General features: G+C 41.8%; 1 long non-coding RNA gene across 2 annotated transcripts in view; it reads left to right on the forward strand.

Moving 5' to 3' along the window:
• Nucleotides 1-5,911: 5,911 nt before the first annotated feature.
• Nucleotides 5,912-21,738, forward strand: part of LOC110287272 (uncharacterized) — a 34,961-nt gene continuing 19,134 nt past the window's right edge. For both annotated transcript variants that reach the window (XR_015047158.1, XR_003835677.2), the window contains exons 1-6: nucleotides 5,912-6,082; nucleotides 13,657-13,741; nucleotides 15,576-15,748; nucleotides 19,250-19,401; nucleotides 20,815-21,073; nucleotides 21,580-21,683. This is a non-coding gene — a long non-coding RNA (uncharacterized LOC110287272). The remainder of the gene's footprint in view (nucleotides 6,083-13,656; nucleotides 13,742-15,575; nucleotides 15,749-19,249; nucleotides 19,402-20,814; nucleotides 21,074-21,579; nucleotides 21,684-21,738) is intronic.

Consider the following 21,738-nt stretch of genomic DNA (forward strand, 5'->3'; position numbering starts at 1 on the left):
GATCCTTTTCCCTGGGCATCATGAGTGCTAGGGCTACATATATGTACTGTTACACACGCCTACCTTTTTTTGGTTGGTTTTCAACACTTAATTTATTAAATTTGGGGATGAATCTCTTTCTGTTCAGGAATTCTTACCTGTAGAATATTTCCTAATTCAGTTAGTCCCTTTAGATGTGGTGGCACAGGCCTGTAATCCCAGACTCAGGAGGCCTACACAACAGTGACATTGGGTACATAACAAGAAAGTTTGATTACTTCCTAAATCACAAAGAAATCCCTTTGCATACTTGATATGTTAGCTTAATTAATTAATTCGAGGCAGGGTCTTGCTGTGCAGCCATGTATTACCTGAGACTCACTAGGTACCATAAGATGGCCTCAAACTTGCAGGAATCTTCAAGCCTTAGCCTCTTGAGTGCTGGGTTTAGTGGAGTATGCTGTACCCAGCTTTGATAACTAGTGTTTGTTCTTAAATAATATATGTGCGTAAAAATAAGAAATCCACAAGGGCTTGGATGGAGCTCAGAGGTGCAGTACTTGTGTAGCCTGTACACATCTTATGCTCCACCTCCAGAGCTGAAAACAACACATTCAAAAGATATATATTTTCTAAAAATCTACAGTGAAATTTGCTCACAGTTTAACACACTCTATTGTTAGTTTATTGCTGCAAACGTAACTTGCCTGTTTTGTGGAAATGAGGGCTTTTCAAATAGCCTAGCTTGCCCTCAAGTACTTGAGAATGAACTTCTGCCTCTGCCTCCAAGTACTAGGACCTACCCGAATGGGCTGCCATGCCTGGCTTGCCATCTTAACTTTCAACAGAAAAGCACTATTTACGTTAGGAAAGAACAAAATGGGGGGAGGGAGGAGGGGATAGGGCATTTTCAGAGGGGAAACTAGGAAATGATAGTATAACATTTGAAATGTAAATAAAGAAAATACCTAATTTTAAAAAGAAAAAATTTAAATACATAAATTTAATTTAATTTTAAAAAATTTTTAATTTAATTTAATTTAAAAAAAAGAACAAAATTGTAGCATTCAATATAAAACCAATGTTATTGCTTGGAAAATATATGCAATTAAAAGGAGTTGGGATATAGGTCACCTATTTGTTTAGGCCTATTTGTTTAGGTTGGGTTTGATCCCAACCAAAACAAAATATAAATGCAATCAAATATTGGATTTCTTGTCTCATAGGTGTATTCCCTACTGTTTACACCTTATATATGTACATGTACATTTAAACAAATACAAAAGTATTAGGGCTAAGAAATTCGCAGTCTTTTAATTTTTCTCTTTTACTGTTTGACTTTTTTTAAAAAAGATTTATTTCTTTATTTTTACTACAACAGAAGAGTGGTTGCAAGCCACCATGTAATTACTGGGAATTGAACTCAAGACCTCTGGAAGAGCAGTCAGTGCTCTTAACCTCTAAGCCATCTCCCCAGCATGGTTGATTGGCTTTTCAGTCAGGGTGTCATGAAGGCGAAGGTGGCCTTTAACTTTATTCTCTCACTGCTGCCTCCCAGTGCTGGGTTATAGGCATGTGATACCACACTCAGCTTTATGTGAATGTGTATGTATGTGTCTGTGACACTGGAGGTCTAACTAGGTCTTACACGTTAGGAAAGTACTCCACTAGTGGGCTATATCCCCAGCCTGATAGTCTGTCTCCTTTCTTTATTTTAATGGTGTTATACTAGAGTGTGCAGCTAGGGCTAGGTTTAAATGATTTTACAGACTCCCCACGGCTCCCAGGTACTAAATCACCAACCAAGGAGTCCACATGGAGGGACCCATGTCTCCAGCTCCATATGTAGCAGAGGATGGCCTTGTTGGGCATCAATGGGAGAAGAGGCCCTTGGTCCTGTGAAGGCTTGATAGATGCCCCAGTGTAGGGGAATGCTAGGGCGGGGAGGTGGGAGTGGGTGAATGGGTGGGGGAGCACACTCATAGAAGCAGGAGGAGGAGGGATGGAATAGAGTGTTTCAGGGGGGAATCATATTTCCTGGGGGAAAATCATATTTCCTGGGGGAAATAGCTAATAAAAAATAAAAAAGGAAAAAGAAAAGCATAAAAGCTTTGTTTCCAACTTTTTAAGGTTTTCAGTATATACTTTTAAGAAATTATTCTTTCTTTCTTCCTTTCTTCCTTCCTTCCTTTTTTCCTTTCTTTCTTTCTTTCTTTCTTTCTTTCTTTCTTCCTTTCTTTCTTTCTTTCTTTCTTTTTTTCTTTCTTTCTTTCTTTCTGGTGAAGGGGATCAAATGCAAGACCCTGTGTATGATAAACAAATGTTTTATCACTGAGCTACACCCCTAACCCCAGCAAATTTATTTAAATTATAATTTGTGTGTATATATGTGCATACAGGTGTGTGTGTGTCTGTGTGTGTCTGTGTATGTGTCTGTGTATGTTGTGTGCAGAGGCCGGACTTTGACTTTAGATGTCAAAACAACATCTTTTCACTTCATTCGTTTTCTTTTTTCAAACAGTGCCACTCAATGAACCTAAAGCTCATTGAATCTACTTGTCTTAGGCTCAGTCCTCTGCCAGCCATGGATCATTCTCCTCAGGGCCTCCTTGGCTTGGCTTTCTTTCTTTCTAGCAAATAGGTTTCTTTGGGTCTTTTTTTGGGTAAATTAATGGTTCCAAGTGCTATAATCAATTCCTTTGAATAGGAGACAATAACCAAGTCAAAAGAACAAACGCTTGTTAATTATCAGAAACGTCTACGGCCATCTGGTGTGCTGATAGAGCACAGAGAACAATTTTTATAACTCTAACTCAACAAACTCCTTCCTCTCTTCTCAGGCTAAGCCATTAGGCAGGTCCAATCTTACATGTCATGCAGCTCTCTGCTGCTGACATTTGTCTTCTCTCAACAACAACAAAAACCATGAATAGGTTCATCTCTGTTTTATATCCTGACCATTTTCAAGTTTATCAGGCAAGCCTAGCTGTTAGTAATTTGTACTCTAAAGTTGTTGTTTTTTAATGCTTAGTCTTTTTGGTTTTGTTTGTTTGTTTTTGTATTTTTTGTATTTTTTGGTTTTTTTGTTTTTCCAGACAGGGTTTCTCTGTGTTAGCTCTGGCTGTCCTAGAACTCACTTTGTAGACCAGGCTGGCCTCAAACTCAGAAATCCACCTGTCTCTGCCTCCCAAGTGCTGGGATTAAAGTGGTACGCCACCACCACCCTGCGAGACAGAGTCTTATTGTGTAGTCCTGGCTATCTTGGAACTCACTCTGTAGACCAGGCTGGCCTCAACTCACAGAGATCATGTGCCTCTGCCTCCTGAGTGCTTGGATTGAAGGCACTACACATTGCTTCCTTTTTTTTTTTTTTCTTTTTGAAATAGGATTTCATTCTATAGCTCAGGATGGCATGAAATTTACTATGCAGCCTAAATTGACTTCAAATCATTGATCCTGCCAGGCAGTGGTGGGAGAAAACCACTGAACTTAAGTGCTATATTCCCCTGTCCCAAAGCTGTCTTTTGTGTATTTTTTCTTTCTTTCTTTCTTTCTTTCTTTTTCTTTCTTTCTTAGATTTATTTATCTATTATATATAAGTACACTGTAACTGTCTTCAGACACATTAGAAGAGGGTGTTAGATCTCATTACAGATGGGGTTGTGAGCCACCATGTGGTTGCTGGAAATTGAACTCAGGACCTCTGGAAGAGCAATCATTGCTCTTAACTTCTGAGCCATCTCTCCAGTCTCTCTCTCTCTCTCTTCTCTCTCTCTCCTCTCTCTCTCTCTCTCTCTCTCTCCTGTCTCTCTCTCTCTGTCTCTCTCTCTATCTCTCTGTCTCTGTCTCTGTTTCTCTGTCTTTCTATGGTAAAGGGTGTTATATATCCCAGGTTTGCCTTGAACTTTCTATGTAGCTGAAGATGACCTTGTATTTGATCATTCTTTCTATTTCCTGAATGCTGACATTACAGGTGCGTTTAAGAAGTACTGGGCATCTGAAGCCAGAGCTATGTCCAGGAAAATACTCTCCCAACTGAGCCACATCCTCAAACCCTAAACTACAATTGTTCTTATCTCTTATAATTAAAAATATCAGAGAAATTAAATTCTAGGAAAGAGATATCTTGGAAATTTAGAGATGATATCTTTTTTTTTTTTTTTTTTTTTTTTTTTTTTTTTTTTTTTTTTTTGGTTTTTCGAGACAGGGTTTCTCTGTGTAGCCCTGGCTGTCCTGGCACTCACTTTGTAGACCAGGCTGGCCTCGAACTCAGAAATCCGCCTGCCTCTGCCTCCCGAGTGCTGGGACTAAAGGCGTGCGCCACCACGCCCGGCTAGAGATGATTTCTAACATATCTATTTATGTTTACAGTTTGTCAGATGTACAAATATGTTGTTTCCCCTGGTGGCAATCAAGAAAAACTCTCTTACATGGAATCTTCAGATGGAACTAAGCTAGTTTTACAAGAAAAATTTAGTTTGAACTTTGTTTTGTTTTTTGTTTTTAAAGATCTATTTACTTTTACTTATATAAGTACACTGAACTGTCTTCAGACACACACCAGAAGAATGCATCAGACCCCTTTACAGATGGTTGTGAGCCACCATGTAGTTGCTGGGAATTGAACTCAGGACCTCTGGAAGAGCAGTCAGTGCTCTTAACCACTGAGCCATCTCTCCAGCCCCAGTTTGGAGCTTGTAAGTACAGCCTGTTAATTCTGCATGAGTACAACTTTGTTCTGAGATGCGAGCTAACACTTTTGTAGTGAACTCCGGGTAAACTTAATTTAAAGGCTTCTTCCATTGCTCAAATTGGACTGAAAAGAGCTTTACCATCACACTCCCTTCCCCCTCAAAGAAAAAGCTCTTTCAGAAAAATTGTCAAAGTGGGGATGTCTTACTAAAGCTGAAACATCAGAGGGTTTTTTTTATGTACGTTACCTATATGTCCAGTAGGTGTCGCAATATATCCAATGGCCCTGCCTTCTACTTCTATTCTGATCATGATATTTGTTTCAGATGCAGGCATGGGACTGCTTTTCCTTTCCTCCTCCTCCTCCTTCCCTTCTTCCTCCTCCTCTTTTTTCTTCTTTGTCTTCCTCCTCCCCTCCCCCACTGTTTTTTACTTGTATGCTTCTGGTGCTTTGGTGCTCTACATGAAAATTCACATTTCAATGTAATGATAGATAGACTGGCAGGAGCCAGTCGGATGATCTTTCAAGATCCAGGGATGAATAAGAAGGGGGAGTGGATCTTAAGGAGACCCTTAAAACTCAAGATTCCCCACAGGAAACAACATGCTGAGAGTGAAAATAGCCTGCCCCAAGAGTTCTGGTTCCAGGTATTAGAAAAAGACTTATTCCTCAGTCTCTGTAACTTGGGCCCACAATTAAATCTACATACATATATTTCAATTCCCCCAACCCCCGGCTCGGTGGAGGCTGGTTTTTTTTTTTTTCTTCATAATCTTTTGTGGCCCAAGCTGACCTAGAATTTGTCATGGAGGTGAGGTTGTCTATAAATCGCTGGAATTACAGGCACTTATCACCATGCCAGTGGTTGGTTGGTTGGTTTGTTAGTTTTCGAAACACTTGGAATATTAGGTACATCAGGAAATATGAGGGAGCCTAGCAGAGCTCCAGAGAAGCAGAGAAGGTCAAGAATTGTAGGGTGGGCCAGAAAGGGAATAATAACAGTAGTGAGATGTGATGGTAAATTTAAAAGGATGGGGACGTATTGACTACAAAAGGGGCTGAGGAAAGGATGGGTGGTGGACGCCGGTGTGAGCAGAGGTAGGAAAAGAAGTGTGGATTAGGGACCTGAGTGCTGGACTCAGTGGGCTGCTGTAAGTTGTAGAGGGGCGCTCTGAGGAGAGGGAGGAGCGCGGCGCATGCGTTGCAGCACAGCGCAGCGCTCCTGGAGAGGCTGTGGGTTCGTGGCATCCGCGCCGCGGCCGCAAGTATAGCAGGTTCGTACCTGGTGTTCATCGCCGTTAAGTCATCGCTGCTGCCACCCAGGCACGGCTCTCTATGACGCCGCTCCCTCCACCCTCTAGGCACTGCCAGCCGTAAGAATTTTAACTGCGACACTCGCTTCATCAGGAGGTAAAGGAACGACGAAGGACGAAAATGTAACATGGAGGGCGGAGGAGGGAACTTGGGTCAGGGAGATCCTTAATTTGTGCATTCTCCTTTGAGGGGAGGGAGAACTGGAGGCCAGTACGAATCCCCAGCCCTCCAAAAGGATGTTGCGCATTACTTAATATTATGAAAGATTTTTAGACTCTCTAAGCAGGTTTAAGGCACCTGAGCATCACTGTTTTGTTTGACATCTATTTAAAACAAAACAAAACAAAAAAAAACTTTCGAGTTCTTCATTTGCTACGGGTGAATCAAAAGGATGAGTCTTTAGGATTAGGCTTCATCCGCTTTTTGTTTTCCTTGGGGGTGAGTGAATGTAGTTTGAGACTGACAGCAGCAGGCCTCGAACTCGCGGCCGTTCTCCTGCTTAAACTGGGATTACTGGCGTAAATCACCACGCCGGGCTCTGATTCAGTGGTTTTAGGTTGGAGGGGTTTTAACTGTATTAAGGAATCCGTCTACCAAGTAGCCTCTCCCTTAGGCTGCTGAGGGATTCCATCTGGATTTGGGATATGCTTTATCGCCTACGACGTTTTTTTAATTCCATGTGTAACTTAGTTTGTCACAGTTAATCCTGTTAAGGAATGTTGTTAATGATATGGTTTAGACACTGGGGCATAACTTTGGCGAGAAACACGTGCAGATGCACCCGGCATGAATATATATATATACATATATATGCGCATATATGTATATATATATTCCTCACAGTTATCTCACCAGAGTAGCAGAACGCAGTGGCCACAGAGATTATATATATTATATATATAATATATATACATGTACGTATATATATTATATATATAATCATACACGAGAAGGGAGAATAGTAAAGATAGGCGCTCTTTGCGTGGATGCCAAAAGAGGAACCATATCACCAGGTGGTGGCGCTCAAGTACTCTTGAGAAAGCGTGACGTGAGGGGTAGGGCTCTGCTGGCACGGGAGATCGTGGCCCCTTAGGCGAGGGTGGGGCAGAGAGGAGAGAAGGTGAAATCACGCATGCTCACTGCAAGCAGAAGGCCTCTGCGCGGGAATGAAAGTGCGCATGCGTAAGAGGGAGCATGTTGCTCGGTTAACACTAGGGATCGAGAACTGCGCGTGCGTGTTGCCAGTGGCTAGGCTGGAAGGGAGGGAGGCGCGGAACGTTCTGGTAATTATGATTGCGAAATAGCGAGGGGTTCGGTAAGTTGTCCTTCGCTCAAATCGCCATTTTAGGCTGGGAGTGCCCGTAGAGATGCAGTTCTCCCATTCTAGTTGTTGAAGAGATTAGTCTGAGTGGAGGATGTGACCAAACCCACTGGAAAAGAAAAAAATCACTCCAGAATCTTAGTCTCTCCCTGGTCAGTCTGATAATGGGATTTTAAAATGCAGAGGCAATAGTGAGGCTGCGAAAGGTTGCTTCCGCAGCATGTTGCGTTTCTAGTCCAACCACATTCAGACAAAGCCTATGCGAAAGATCCTGGCCGAGCTTGGCTCTCCGCAGACTCATATCACCAGAGTAGCAGAACGTTGTGACCACAGCGAAGTGCGTTAAAAACCCTTGGGTTTTTCTCCCCTACAGAACATAGGGGAGAGGATTTCGCTGTGTTTCTAAGTGCTTACTACATTGGTTGAAACCTAAGATCTGAGCAAACTACCTCCTGAAACTCTGATATGCAGAGTCATGTCATTGTCATTACCCTGAAAAGTAAAGGCAGTGGTGATATGAAAGTGTCCCGGGGCTTACGTTTTCCCCTCCACCCCCAAACACACACACACACCTTTCTCTTCTGTGGAACTTTCTGCATCATTTGGTCTGACGTAAAAGTGGGAGATTGGAGGTTGGTTGTTTAGTTTTGTTTGGCTGCAGGACTGTTGTGCCTTTGAGGATGGCTAGTGAAAATCTATAATAGTTAATTGCTTAAAACTAGTAATTTAGTATTTAGATATAGGAAAGGGTACAGAAGTTTAAAATGTCTTTTCTATTAATTCTGCCAATCTTTTGCTGTTACAGTTTCATTCTCTGGGCCCGTTTATCAACTAATTAATATACAGGTCACATTAACTTATTTCGTAGCCCCCACAATCCTATGGAATAGATAAACTATTACTCATTTTATTAAAAATAAGAACTTTGAGGAACACAGATTAATTTTTCTAAGGTTTTATAGCCCATTAAATGGCCAAGGCTGGGTATTTCTCCAGGTTTTATTGCTGCTTAATTCTGTGTTCTTAGACATGCCTTATCCCTTATATTGAAGGGACACAGTTAAGAGAGTTCTTTCAGTTTTTGTCGGAAAACCATAAACCTTAAGGAAAGCATTAAGAAAGGAGACAGTTGTCTGTTTTTACCACAGTGCATAGTATTTGGTTACCCAAATGGAAGAGAAGTGCATTGTTGCTGTGGAACCCATGGGGGTGGCTTTCTTTAATGTTCAGTTGTCTTCTGTATTTTTTGTTCTGCAGAGGGTATAAAATGGCCGACTGCAAGATGCTGGACACACTCTTGTATTTGCTTGATTAGTAGGTCCAAGGCAATCACACTTGCTGCAGACAGATTCGTTTTGGAAAACCTTTTATTGATAACGTCTTATGTTAACTCATAAAGATTGGCTTTTGTTGGTAATATAAGAAAAATATTAGTTAAAATTATTTAGTTAGATTCATTTACATGGAATTGTTATATCAACTGGTATGAATATTTTATCACTTGATCAAATAATTGCCAAATTCTTCCCCAAAAGATTGTACCAGTGTTTACTCAGAAGGTCTGCCTGATGGCTTTAGATAAATTGTGTAAAAAAGAAACAGCACGTTTTTTCCTTTTGGGGGTGGTGAGGCAGGGTTTCTCTGTATAGCCCTGGTTGTCCTGGAACTCACTCTGTTGACCAGGCTGGCCTTGAACTCATAAATTTGCCTGCCTCTGCCTCCCAAGTGCTGGGATTAAAGGTGTGCGCCGCCACTGCCCAGCTTTTCCTTGTTTTTAATTGGTGAAATTAAAATTTTTCTTTGTATGTTTTTCAGTTTTATTTTTATTCATGTAATATTTCATATCTTAATATCTGTTGAAATGTTAACTTTTACTGTTTATTGCCCCTTAGTATTCTACTGCGCAGATTTCTATAACATGGATAAATAACTATATGTTATTATTATTTGATATCCCGTCTTTTTAAATCTTGGGGAAATATAGATTTGATACCATGTGGTCAGATTTTTTTTTCTTCCATTCTTCACATTTGAATAGGTCTCCAAACAGACTAAATACTCACTGTGGCTTTGTCTGTGGATAACCATTCAGAGGAAAAAGCTAATATCACCCAGAGACAGTGTTAACTAGATTGTTCACTAGTTTTCTCTCTTTTTGTGTTCTTCTGTATAGTTGATATAGTTCACATTATATTTTCTGTTTAACATTATGTGTCTATTTCCACATTTGTCATTCCATGGTTTCATATGTGTTAAATATTTTATGCAGTTTTTTAGTAAATTATTTAATCAAAATCTTTGTTTTTATTCTTTTGTTTCTGTTTCTTTTTTTTAAAAAAAAAAAAACCTTATTATTATTCCAGGGATGGGGCATATGTGCCATGTTGTGTGGAGGTCAGATGTCAACTTTGAGGTTGGTGTCTTACGTCATTATGTGGGTTTCAGGAACTGAACTCAGGTTGGTCACTAGGCATGTGTGGCAGGCTCCTTGGCCTACTGTTTGCCCTGGTTTTTGTTGTTGTTGTTGTTGTTGTCGTTTTTCTCTTTCTTCATCAAGGTCCAGAATTAGAACTACTCATTAAAGATTGCAATAAATATTGGTCGTAATTGCTTTCCAGAAAATTATGTCATACTTTGCACCTAGTCATTTAAGGACTTAATTTTTTCACCATTTTTTCTCACTTAATATGCAAAAGAATGATATGCAAAAATTATTTTGAAAAACAATGTATGTATTTTGTTTGGAGACCGGCTGGCATCAGGATGATATAAACTGCTGATCTCCACGCCTTCCTCCTTCATTACAAATGTATACCACTAGTTCCAGTTCTTGTTTTAAAATGAAATAATGAACTCATAGGTGAAGTAGGTCCCCAAACCCGGGTCTCAGTGTATATACTGCCAGTAATATATTATTGTCGTTTGTTAGAACCAGCCTAGAGCTTTCAGCTCAGTAGCTAAAGCCTGACCACTTGAGTTCAAACCCAGATCCACAGGGTTGGATGAGAGCCAACTCCTGAAATTCTCATCTCCATGTGCACCTGCCTACATGCACACAAATAAATGCAACAATGATAATAAAAACCCTAGGCCGCCTTACTTCAAATGTGATGTGAACGGTGGGAAGACAGCTAGCTCAATTGGTAGAGCACTTTCTTGCCTAATCTGAACAAAGCTATGGGTTCGATCCCCAGCACAGCATAAAATCAGCTATGGTACCCATGTTTGTAATCCCATCACTCGGGAAGAAAACATAAGGACCGTGCCTAGCTACCTAATTCATTTAAGTCTAACCTGACGTGCATGAACCCCTTCCTTAAAAGAAAAAGTGTTAAAACCAAGCTTGGTGGCGCATGCCTATATAATCCTAGCGCTCTCTAGAGAACGAGGCCAGAGGATTGCTGGGAGTTGTCTCATAAAAACAACCAAAAACACCCCCCCTTCAAAAAAAAAAAAAAACCCTCTATGGAACAACCATAGAACTTTTTTTTGTTTGTTTGTTTCTGAATAACAAATTTACTCCAAAAGATTTGCTGTTTCAGGCAAGTTGTCCGGAATCATTACCAGAGTTTTGGTTTTGAAGGGAGGAGTCCACACTTGACAGTAAGGGCTGTGGTGTTTAATGTGCCAGTTTGAGTTCAGTCACACCTGCTTATCTCTTCAATATTCACTACTTAGAGCTGCCTAGAGAGAATATTGTAAAGAACTGGTGAAATGCTTTTAAGACATACAACTAGAGCACCGGAAAGTGAAGAAAGGAGGTCAATTAAGAAGTACCTCCCCACTCAAAACAACAAAAATCCCAAAGCGGAAAAACCCATCTTTCCTGAGAACTGCCTTTATTGACAATGTTTTACCATTAAACCACGATAGGGAAAGTTAGTAAAAATCAATAAAAGCAGAGAGCCATTGCTTTAAAAGTCGTGCAAAAGTCTAGATGATACATCTTTTACTGCTGGATGATCTGGGTTAGGAGCATTTTTTTAAAAAGCCGTGCAGAACTATGGGTGTGCAATACTAGGCACTGCTGATCTTTCAAAATGCTTAAACATTATCCTCAACTTGTCTACATTAAAATATACAAATTTAGTCAGGAAATACATGTCAGATGCTGCCACTAGTTATTCTGGATCGTTTCAAGTTTAAAGACCCTTCCCGGAAGATGGAATTCGGAGGGTCAGTACTGACCACGTGAAAGTAACGCTTTGTTCTCTGGCATCCCTCCCCCGCCCCCCCCCGCCCCCGCGGGCTCCTTTTGAGGTTCTGGGGGTGGGGCTGCTGAAGTCTCTAGGACTGACTTCCATCTTCCTGTGCACGCAAGGACAAAGCTTGATCTTAAAGGTCTTCACATCATAAATGCTGTGCTCATCTGATTCTGGTTTAAAGCCGGAAATTTGCTCTGCTAGCAAACTGTGGCCCTAAAGATCCCTGGTGGGGTGCTCAACCATTTTGTTGGTTCCAGCCCGCTCGCCTCACACGCGCGTGTAAGGGCTAGGATCCATTTCCGGGTGACATCGCATCTACGGCCTCTCGGGAAATGTAGTGTCAGGTAGTACGCCGGCTGAGCCAGCACGTCGCCCGCCCGTCCCCGTTCCCCCCCCCCCCCCCCGTGTCCGCCCGCCGCAGCCGCCGCCTGGAGGAAGCTTTTTCCCGCGCCTCGCGCGCGCTAGCGCGGGTGGCAGAGAAGGAAGTGACGCACCGCGGTAAGGTCGGGACTTGGAGGGGGGGGGTTGGGGGGGGCCTCCCGGAGCTGGGGTGCTCCTTGCAGCACATGCTGCTGAAGCTGTGCCAGATGTTGGGACTCACAAATAAATTTTTATAGTGGTAATCTCTCCTTAAAGAGACTATTACTGTTGCCCAGTTTTGAAGCGGGAGTGAAAATGCTTAAAATACAAACTAATCAGATGTTCTCAGAATTTGTGGGAAGGGTGGCCAGTATTCTTTAATTACTGAAACTAGTTGGTCCTGATCCATATACGCTTTGTTTAGTTAGGCTTACTAGATACAGTGGTCTAGCTTATTTTTATTCCATATGTTGTATGTTTCATCTATTGCATTTCTTAGTCTTTCTCCCTGTGCGTGCGCATTACGTCTGTCCGTCCCTGTGTGTGTCTTTATTTTAGCATGACCATTGAATGTCTGGTCCTACTTTATGTCCGTCCGTCCGTGTGTGTGTGTGTGTGTGTGTGTGTGTGTGTGTGTGTGTGTATGTTATATACGTGTTATCTTACGTATTTTAGCTTGACCATTGAATGTCTGGTTGTCTGGTCCTACTGCTTCCACTTCTCCGGTGCTGGTGGCATTGCTACGTTTGTTTTTGTTTTTATTTTTACATATTTCTGAAACAGTCTCACTTAGCGTGGCTCAGGCTGGTCTGATGCTCCCTATTTAATGCTGGCTTGCTGCCAGTTGTAGGGATCGTTCTGCCTCAGAGTCCCACGTACTAGGATTATAGACCTAGCAAGTGAAACTTTTTAAAAATCAGAGTAGGCTGTAGATCTGGGGGTATAAAGGTGCCGAGTGAGTTTAACTGCTTTCAACTACATCGTTACGGTGACTTTAACCTAGTTGGTTGCAACCTCTTATTTTCCAGTATTTTTCTAGCTGTAGATAGTATTAAATTAGGCTTGTATGTAGTGGGTTGGATATACTGAGAAGTTAGGGTGGGGTCATGCTTTACAGAAAGTTGATGGAAAACATTCTTTTTGGAGCTCTGTGCTGGTCTGAAGCATTCTACCCCATGCCAGCAGCTGCTTCTTCAATATAACTAGGATCCAAAATTAAGGGAAATTTGGAATAGTTTGAAATGCCTCCTCCTCCATTAAAGCATTTAACCCTTTATATCCCTCCCCCACCCCCTTCTCCAGTTGTTACAGCCCGGGAAGAAATTTTACATCAGCCAGTTTAATACAACCTGTATTTAGTCAGACTGTATGCTGTCAGGGTACATAGCCGCTTTGCTATAAGGGTAGGGGAAGTTTACTTTTCAAAGCTCATTCTGGCATATTAGTAGGCCTCTGTAAATCTTTATTGGATTAGTAATAATTAGTCCATCAGCAAGCATCTGTGTGCCTGGTAAAGTCACCTCTACAGGTTCTTTTTCTGTTTTGTTTTGTTTTGGTTGGTTGGTTTTGGTTTTTGGTTTTTTTCGCCTCTACAGGAGGTTCTTGACCATGTTATTGAAAATGGTCAGACACTTTCTATTTCTTTCTAATTAATTATTTTCTCGGGGATTTTTCAAGAGACAGTTCTGGTTTTGTGTCTGCATCTCTGGCCTTGGTATTTGCACATTTCCATTGTTGGAACGGCTGACATTTACTTTCTTTCTTTTTTTAAACTCTTTTCACAGATTTTATTGGCTGCAGACACACCCAGCATCTTCTTGCGCTCCTCCTTGAGGTGGATGGACAGCTAGCTGCAGATGGCACAGAATGGTGAGCATCTTTTTGCACGCCGCATTGCCCGCTGGCTCCAAGATCTCGGCTGCCAGGTACACGGGCGCCCCCGTGCCCTTGCGCTCTTCGTAGCTGCCCATGCACATCAATCTGTGAACGCAGTCAATAGGGAAACTTCCTTCTTGGGGAGGAACTGCAGGCCCGTGCGTGCACCACGAGCGCAACTAGGCCTTGGCGTGCACCTGCCACCCTGCTTGCCTCGCCCGGACATGCTCCACCCCACGCCTGAAGCTCCCACGGGATCGTGCCGCACGCCAGACATTTATTTTCATGATGGAGCCTGGATGCTAGATTTCAACTCAGCCTCACGGCCCAGTGTTTGCCAAATGGCTCTTTTTCCTTGTTTTCATTTCTCATTCAACCTATGCCACCGCCACTGTTACTGGAGACACCCTTTAAATATATAAAGCCATGCAGCCCCGGGGACCCCTATTTTTGTTACTATTTTTGTGTCATACTCATTCCTTAACATTTTTGGCTCCGACTGCTTTGGCAAAGCTTTTGCATTTACCCACTTCGTTCACCAGGGGTCCTTTTACCATTTAGAAACTCATTAAGCAGCAGGTGGTAATCACAGCACAGGAAAGTTGAGGCTGGAGGATCAGCATGGGTTTGAAGCTAGCCTGGGATACAGGAGTAAACCCTCCATCCACACCTCCCACCCCCCATCCAAAAGGAAAAAGAAAGAAACTCCTTATTACTTTTTTTTTTTTTTTTTTTTTTTGGTTTTTCGAGACAGGGTTTCTCTGTGTAGCCCTGGCTGTCCTGGCACTCACTTTGTAGACCAGGCTGGCCTCGAACTCAGAAATCCGCCTGCCTCTGCCTCCCGAGTGCTGGGATTAAAGGCGTGCGCCACCACGCCCGGCTATTCCTTATTACTTTTGCAAGGGTTTTGTTTGTATGTTTGTTTTTTGTTATTGCTGTTGTTGATTTTTTTTTTTTTTCAGACAGGGTTTCTCTGTGTAGCCTTGGCTGTTCTGGAACTCTCTCTTCAGATCAGACCTTCAGGCTACTGATGTAATCTAGTACTTTCTGAACGTTAACTGAACAGTTTACCAACTCCTCTGCTATCGTTCCCCGCTCCCTTTTAAAAAAAAAGAATTTCCACTTCTGAGCTAGTGTCTGAGGTAGGCCAGTCTGCCTTTGACCAAACTCCCGATCCTCCTGTCTCAGCCTTCAGAGTGCTGGGATTGCAGGCATGGGCACTGTACCTGGCAATTAATTACTACTAATTTTGTTTTTAACCTTTATTTTTATGTGTATTGGTGTTTTGCCTATAGGGGTGTGTGTACCATGTTCGTGAGGAGCCCGATGACACTAAGAAATGTACTGGAATCCCCTGGACCTGGAATTGCTAGCAAGAGCAGCCACTGCTCCTAACTACCAAAGCCATCTCTCCAGCTCCTAACTTTGATTTTTTTTAACTTGGTTATGTTTTGTGATAAAGTTTCTCAGTGTAGTTAGGGCTGTTCTGGAACTTGCTCTGTAGACCAGGCTGGTCCCACTGCCCACCCGCCCCTAACTTTTTTTAATGCGCTCATTTCGTTTTAAATCAAGTCAACACGTATTAGCAGTTGCATGTTTTAGAAATGGTTGTGGAGAATGGGGTCAGGGTTGTAATGAAAACAAAAAACAAAACAAAACAAAAAAACCAGAACCTAGTTGTTTTGGGTGTTTTTGTTTTCTTTTCTTTTCTTTTTTTTTTTTTTTTTTTTGAGACTGGCTGTCCTGGAACTCACTCTGTAGACCAGGCTAGCCTCAAACTTTTGTTTTTCTATTATCTGTAACAGAATAATGTTTCTGTTCCCTTCAGATGCAGCAACAAAGCTTCTTTGTACAGACAACCCTGGACACACTTCTAGCAGCAATTCTTCTTGCAGGAACTGGTGCAAGAACAGGATTTATCCGTGGCACAGGAGCAGTTGGTGTCCACTGGGAGTGGAGGCAGAAGAGAGACCAGAGCGGGTATGTTAGGAGAGAAAGCAGGTGTGTGAAGTTACTCACTCAGATTTATTCTGCTAGCCAGCTGGAATAGTACTGAGTTTAGAGCAAAAGCACTGTTTTGGTAGTCAGCCTAAGAGTTTGTTGTGATCCCAGCACTTGGGAGGCAGAGGCAGGCGGATTTCTGAGTTCGAGGCCAGCCTGGTCTACAGAGTGAGTTCCAGGACAGCCAGAACTACACAGAGAAACCTGTCTCGAAAAAAACAAACACAAACAAACAAAAAAGACCAGAATTACTCTAATGCTGAAAGCAGCTAAGATCACAACAAAATGAACTGAAGCAGCAGTGGCCCTTATTGCTCAAGTCTGACAACCTCAATTCAGTCCTCAGATCCCTGGAAGGAGAGACCTGACTCCTCAAAGTTAGCCTCTGACCTCTACATGCATATTCCCTCCCTCCCTCCCTCTCTTCCTCCCTCCCTCTCTCCCTCCCTCCCTCCCTCCCTCCTGTCTGTCTGCCTGCCTGCCTGCCTCTCTCTCTCTCTCATACCCTGTCTTGAAAAACCAAAACACCCCCCACCCCAAAAAAAGAGTTTGTTGTGATTCATTTTGCTACACTGAAAAGTAAAACGAAAGAAACTGAAATGAAATAAAACCAACTCTGCCTCAGGGTACAGAACAAGGCCCGTTCTCACCAAAGCAAGCATTAAAAACAGCAAAACCCCACCCTAATGGGGCTTAGAGCGAAGATCTGGGCCAGGGTTATAAAGGCTTGCTCAGTCTCGTTCCCTGAACCGAAAGAAACCCAAAATGGAGGTTACTTCTGTGATGAGCTCTTTCTGGAGGTGAAAAGGTGGGACGGACCTTACAGATTTATTTTTCAAACTATTTTCAAGTACCCATGTAGAATTCCTCATACCTAGATTTGTTGGGGACATTTTACTGTATTTGCTTTATCTTATTCATTCCTGATGGGCTTTAAAAAAAAAGTTCATTTTCATTTCATTTGTATCTGATTTATCAGGGTGCAAAAAAACAGCTTCTTTTTAATTTTTTTCTCATATATTTTCCATGCTGAGATGAATATTAATTAGCACAGCCTACCTAAATACAACCATTTAGCTTTTGAAAGCATGGCTTCTGCTCATTGTTTGCTGAAAATCATAAGAGGAAGGGAAGCTGTAAAGCCAGGCCTAGTACTCTAGGCAGGCCCCATCCTACTCTGCCTCAAATACTTTGTGCTGGCTAAGTGTCTACAACAAAAGGAAAAGTTGAAATACCAATGAAGGTAGAATTAGCATTAGCATAACTTTGAATTCCAGTGATCAGGACTTTACATTCACAATGCTTGTAGTTTTCCTTTAGTCAATTGGATAAATTAGAAAAGAGGACAAAAATCCCACTGTGGGGTCTTTACTCCCATGTAGGGAATCGCTGTGGGGTGTAAGCAGAACGGCTTGGGGCTACATAGAGAAGCCCAGGTTGAAAAACAACAAACAAACAGCCAGGCAATCCTAGCACTTGGGAGGCAGAGGCAGGCGGATTTCTGAGTTCAAGGCCAGCCTGGTTTACAGAGTGAGTTCCAGGACAGCCAGGGCTACACAGAAGCTGTCTCGGGAGAAAAAAAAGAAAAGAAAAATAACAAATAAACAAAGCCCAAGCAAGATGGCTGTTTATTTTTATCTTGAACTCTGGTTACCTCTGTGTTTGTTATATTAATTTAAGTGGAAGGGCAGAATCCACATCATAGTCCCCTTTTTAAATTTCCCTTGGAAATAAAGATTTATATTCATTGCAGGGTATATATGCCGAAGTATGTATTTAGGGATATATAAAAAGTTTTAAGGATGGGCATGTTCACAGATTTGATAGCCGTAAGTAATGGGAAATATCTGTTCACGCGTAGGAAGTTATTAAATAAAACTTGATGTATTCATGTACAATGACAAAGCCGCTGAAAATAAAAATATTCTCAACACTCAGGAGGCAGAGGCAGGTAGATCTGTAGAAGTTCAAGACCAGTGTGGTCTATGTAGCAAGATCCAGACTAGCCAAAGACTACATTATTGAGATCCTGTCTCAAAAAGTAAATGAATGGATAAATGAATGAATGTAGAAGAAACTCTAAAAGTAATAAAGTTAATGTTATAAGGAATTTGCTGTTAGATTTGCTTAGGAGACATCTAATCACAAAAAGTAGAATTAGCGAATGGAGGTCCGCTTTTAAAGCTCCACAAAGATCCGAAGTTAGATGGCCTTTAGGATGCTAGGATGTAAATGATTGTTTATCCACCAGGATTGACCCCCTTTAGGCACATTCACATAACCAAAGGAGACAATTGGGGCTTAAAACCAGCCATTAAGCCCATTCCCAGGGAATTCCTCTAGCAACTCCAAGGGGGCAGTACAGGATCGCAACCAAAGTTAAGTTCTGGCTTGCTAGAAAGTTCTTGGGTTTTCTTTTTGTGGGAGCAGGAGCATAATTATGCCAGATGGAAAGATCACCCTGGGTAACAACTATTTGAAAAGAACAATATTGCTGTGCTTAAATAATTCTGGCTAGCCTGGTTGTGGTGGTGCACACCTTTAGTACCAGCACTGAGGAGGCAAAGGCAGGCAGACCTTTTTAGTTTGAAGCCAGCCTGAACAAAACCAAAAGAAGGAAAACAAACAAACAAACAAAACCCAGAAATAATTCTGGCATTATCATTGCTTTATAAATCTCCCATTTCAGTGGCCAGACTAAATCTCCAGGCTTTGGTTATTGTTAAAAGTAATGTGGGCTCTGGGACATAAGAAAGGTTTAAGGCGGATATACCTTTTTCTTTTCAAGGCCTCTCTTCTTTGAGCAAGTGGTATTAAAGAGCTTTTCCTTTATTAATCTCAAAGTATCTGAAGTGATCTCTTACTGAGTGAGAAAAGGGTGTTATTTCTATAACAAAATCAATTCAAAGGGCAATCAAAGCATGGTGGTCCGTGCCTGTCATCCTAGCACCTGGGAAGGGGATGGCAGCATAATCTGGAGTGGAGTCATCTTCGCTCCATAGAGTTTAAGGCTAATCTGGGTTACGGAAGACCATCTCAAAACAAAGAAAATGTCTCAGATGAATATTAACTTCGACTACATTATAGTAATTTAAGGAAATGACTACAGAATAATAAATAGTTGATGTAATTTTTATAGAATCAGAGCTCCTATTTGTACCTATACATGAAAGTAGTTAGGAAAAATAGACTCTATGTCGTGGACCTTTTGGATGGCTTTGGATTTGCCCATTAGTTATAGACTTGTGATCTATTTTGTCTTATTTTACAAGGGGTTGAGCAAGGCCTTACACATTCAGCATGGTACTCTGACCCAGATCCTCAGATAGTACTCCCACTGTGTTGAGGTCTTATTATGATTTGGTGGTATGGTACTAGGTATCTTATCAACTCAGGGCCCTGCACTCTGGGGGACTCAAGTATACATATTTGTAGGGTGATGCAGTATTTAAGACTTTAGCATCCTTGCATCTGACTTAAGGCTCTTTCTCTTCAATGCAGTGACTTCAACAGAAGTGGAGTAAATAAAGATGATTGCAGAACTTGGAAGCTGACGAAATTAATTTTGGAAAAGAGCTGGCTTGGAGCATGACAGAAGAATGCGTTGGAAAGAAGTTCGTGGCTTTCAGAGAAAGGCACTGCCCAGTGGGCAAGTATGGGCATTTTACAGCCTACAGTTTATACTTAACATTCATTGCCCTATTAGGTCATGTCAACATTCTTTCTCTCACCCTTGGCTCTCCAGATTAAACATGGTATTATCAGGAGTGGCAGCAGCTGCTTGTGGCTACATAGATCTTGCTCTTGTGTTTTCGGGGTTTTTTTTTTAATTTTTTAAAATTTTTTGGTTTTTCAAGACAGGGTTTTTCTCTGTGTAGCCCTGGCTGTCCTGGAACTCATTCTGTAGACCAGACTAGCCTCGAACTCAGAGATCCACCTGCCTCTGCCTCCCAAGTGCTGGGATTATAGGCGTGCGCCACCACGCCTGGCAAGATTACTATATAGGAGTACACTTTTGCTGTCTCGACACATCAGAAGAGGGCATTGTATCCCATTACAGATGGTTGTGAGCCACCATGTGGTTTCTGGGAATTGAACTCAGGATCTCTGGAAGAGCAGACAGTGCTCTTAACCTCTCAGCCATCTCTCTTGCTCTTGTCCAATATACATATATGATATATATATATCAGCTTTAGTTTCCTATCGCTGAGGCTGCAGACTTTCTCCACCTATGGTGAGAGAGCTTTGACTTGAGGTTCCGTGCCCACTAGTAGATTAGAGAGCAGGTAGTGCGTGGTGTGAATAGTGGGTGGTGAATGGCAGTAGGCAAGTTAAGCCCTGGGAATCTGCTTCTTGTCCTTTGTGAGGTTTAAGCTGAGAAGAGCTTTCCTCAAGAAAAAACAGAAAACTGAGCAGTTTTGGCTGGTGCTACCAATAGCTATAACAGGTTTGGGTCACTGTTGAATTGCTGGATTTGAGGGTTACTTCTTACGTTAAGCAGCTGAAATGCTGTAAACATGCCATACGATGCCTTCTTAGAACCATGGGTACGATTGGGGTTCTTTCTCCTTTGACATCTCACCTTCCAGTTATTCAATCAACTCAGCGTCTTGGAGGTAGGATACTAGCCATTGCTGATAACAGCAGCTGCTGTTTTTCACTTACTATAAACTGCCAAGGTGATGGAATTGTAAATGGTAGTGCTTGGTCCAGAGCCCAGTTTTGTGAATCATATACTGTCTAATGATAACTAGTTGAAGATTTGGGACTCTCTTTTTGTTCCTGAGATAGGGTTGCTTTGGCTGGCCTTCGGACTTTCAGTCCTTTTGCCTTAGCCTTCTATGCAATTAAAAGTTTATATGTACCATTATGTGTTCTGTTGTGCTGTTTTTGTCACGAATATGGATTTATAGAACGCTCACCAAGGAGTCATATTTGTCTCCAGTTCAAAGATAGGGCTACTGAAGCCTCAGAGGAAAGATTATAGAGCTCATAGACATTTGACAGTTTGGTGTAGTTACTATGTACTTCTCTACCCAGATTAATTTCTTCTTATCTTTTTATAGTGCTGGGAGCCCAACTCAAGACTGATGTGTGCTTGGCAGGCAGTCTACCCCCGATCTCAGTCCTCAGCCTTTCGGCCTTTTTTCTTTCCTTTTTGGAGACAGAATTGCATCATATGGCATCCTACACAGTCCTGCCTCAGTCTCTGGAGTGCTGGGATTGTAGGCCTATGCCACCTAGCCTTTCTACAATACAAACAAATATGAAAAGAAGAGGGGCTTCTTTGGAAAGGAGTACAGGGACTATGGAAGAGATGAAAAGGTAATTGGGGAATGTGATCAAAATTACTCTACACATGCATGAAAATATGAAAAGATACAATTTTTAATGCAAAAGTTTGGATGGTGAGAGTAAAAATATAGGCCTGGAGGGGTGGCTCAGTGGTTAAGAGCACTGACTGCTCTTTCAGAGGTCCTGAGTTCAAATCCCATCAACCACATGGTGGTGGCTCAACCATCTGTAATGGGATCTGATGCCGTCTTCTGGTGTGTCTGAAGACACTGACAGTGTACTCATGCATAAATAAATAATTCTTTTTAAAAAATGTACTGCTTTTAGTTATAAATATTAGATTTATGTATGTATTTCCTTGTGCCAGGGAATAAGTCAAGGTTTCAGACTACCCTTGAGACAGGGGAAGGAGGGAGGAAAAGTGGGGAATCTGTGATAGATTTAGATGTCTAGAAGCCAAAGGAGGAAAATAAAACTAACATTGGGTTTCAACCTTGACTATTCATTGTCGATTTGTTTCTTTTCCCTATCTCCAGATAATATTGTCAGAAATTATGCCGCTTTTGAAGAGATAAACTGAACTCTTTTGATTCTGTGAGGTTATTAAAGAATATAATTTTCAAATCACGATAAAATCTTGGTAAGTGACTCAGTGACTCTACTTGGCTTGCTCAGTTAATGAGAGCAGACCAGAA

The sequence above is a fragment of the Mus caroli genome, unplaced genomic scaffold (genome assembly GCF_978045245.1).
Source record: "Mus caroli unplaced genomic scaffold, Mus_caroli_1 scaffold_5, whole genome shotgun sequence".
NCBI lineage: Eukaryota > Metazoa > Chordata > Mammalia > Rodentia > Muridae > Mus > Mus caroli.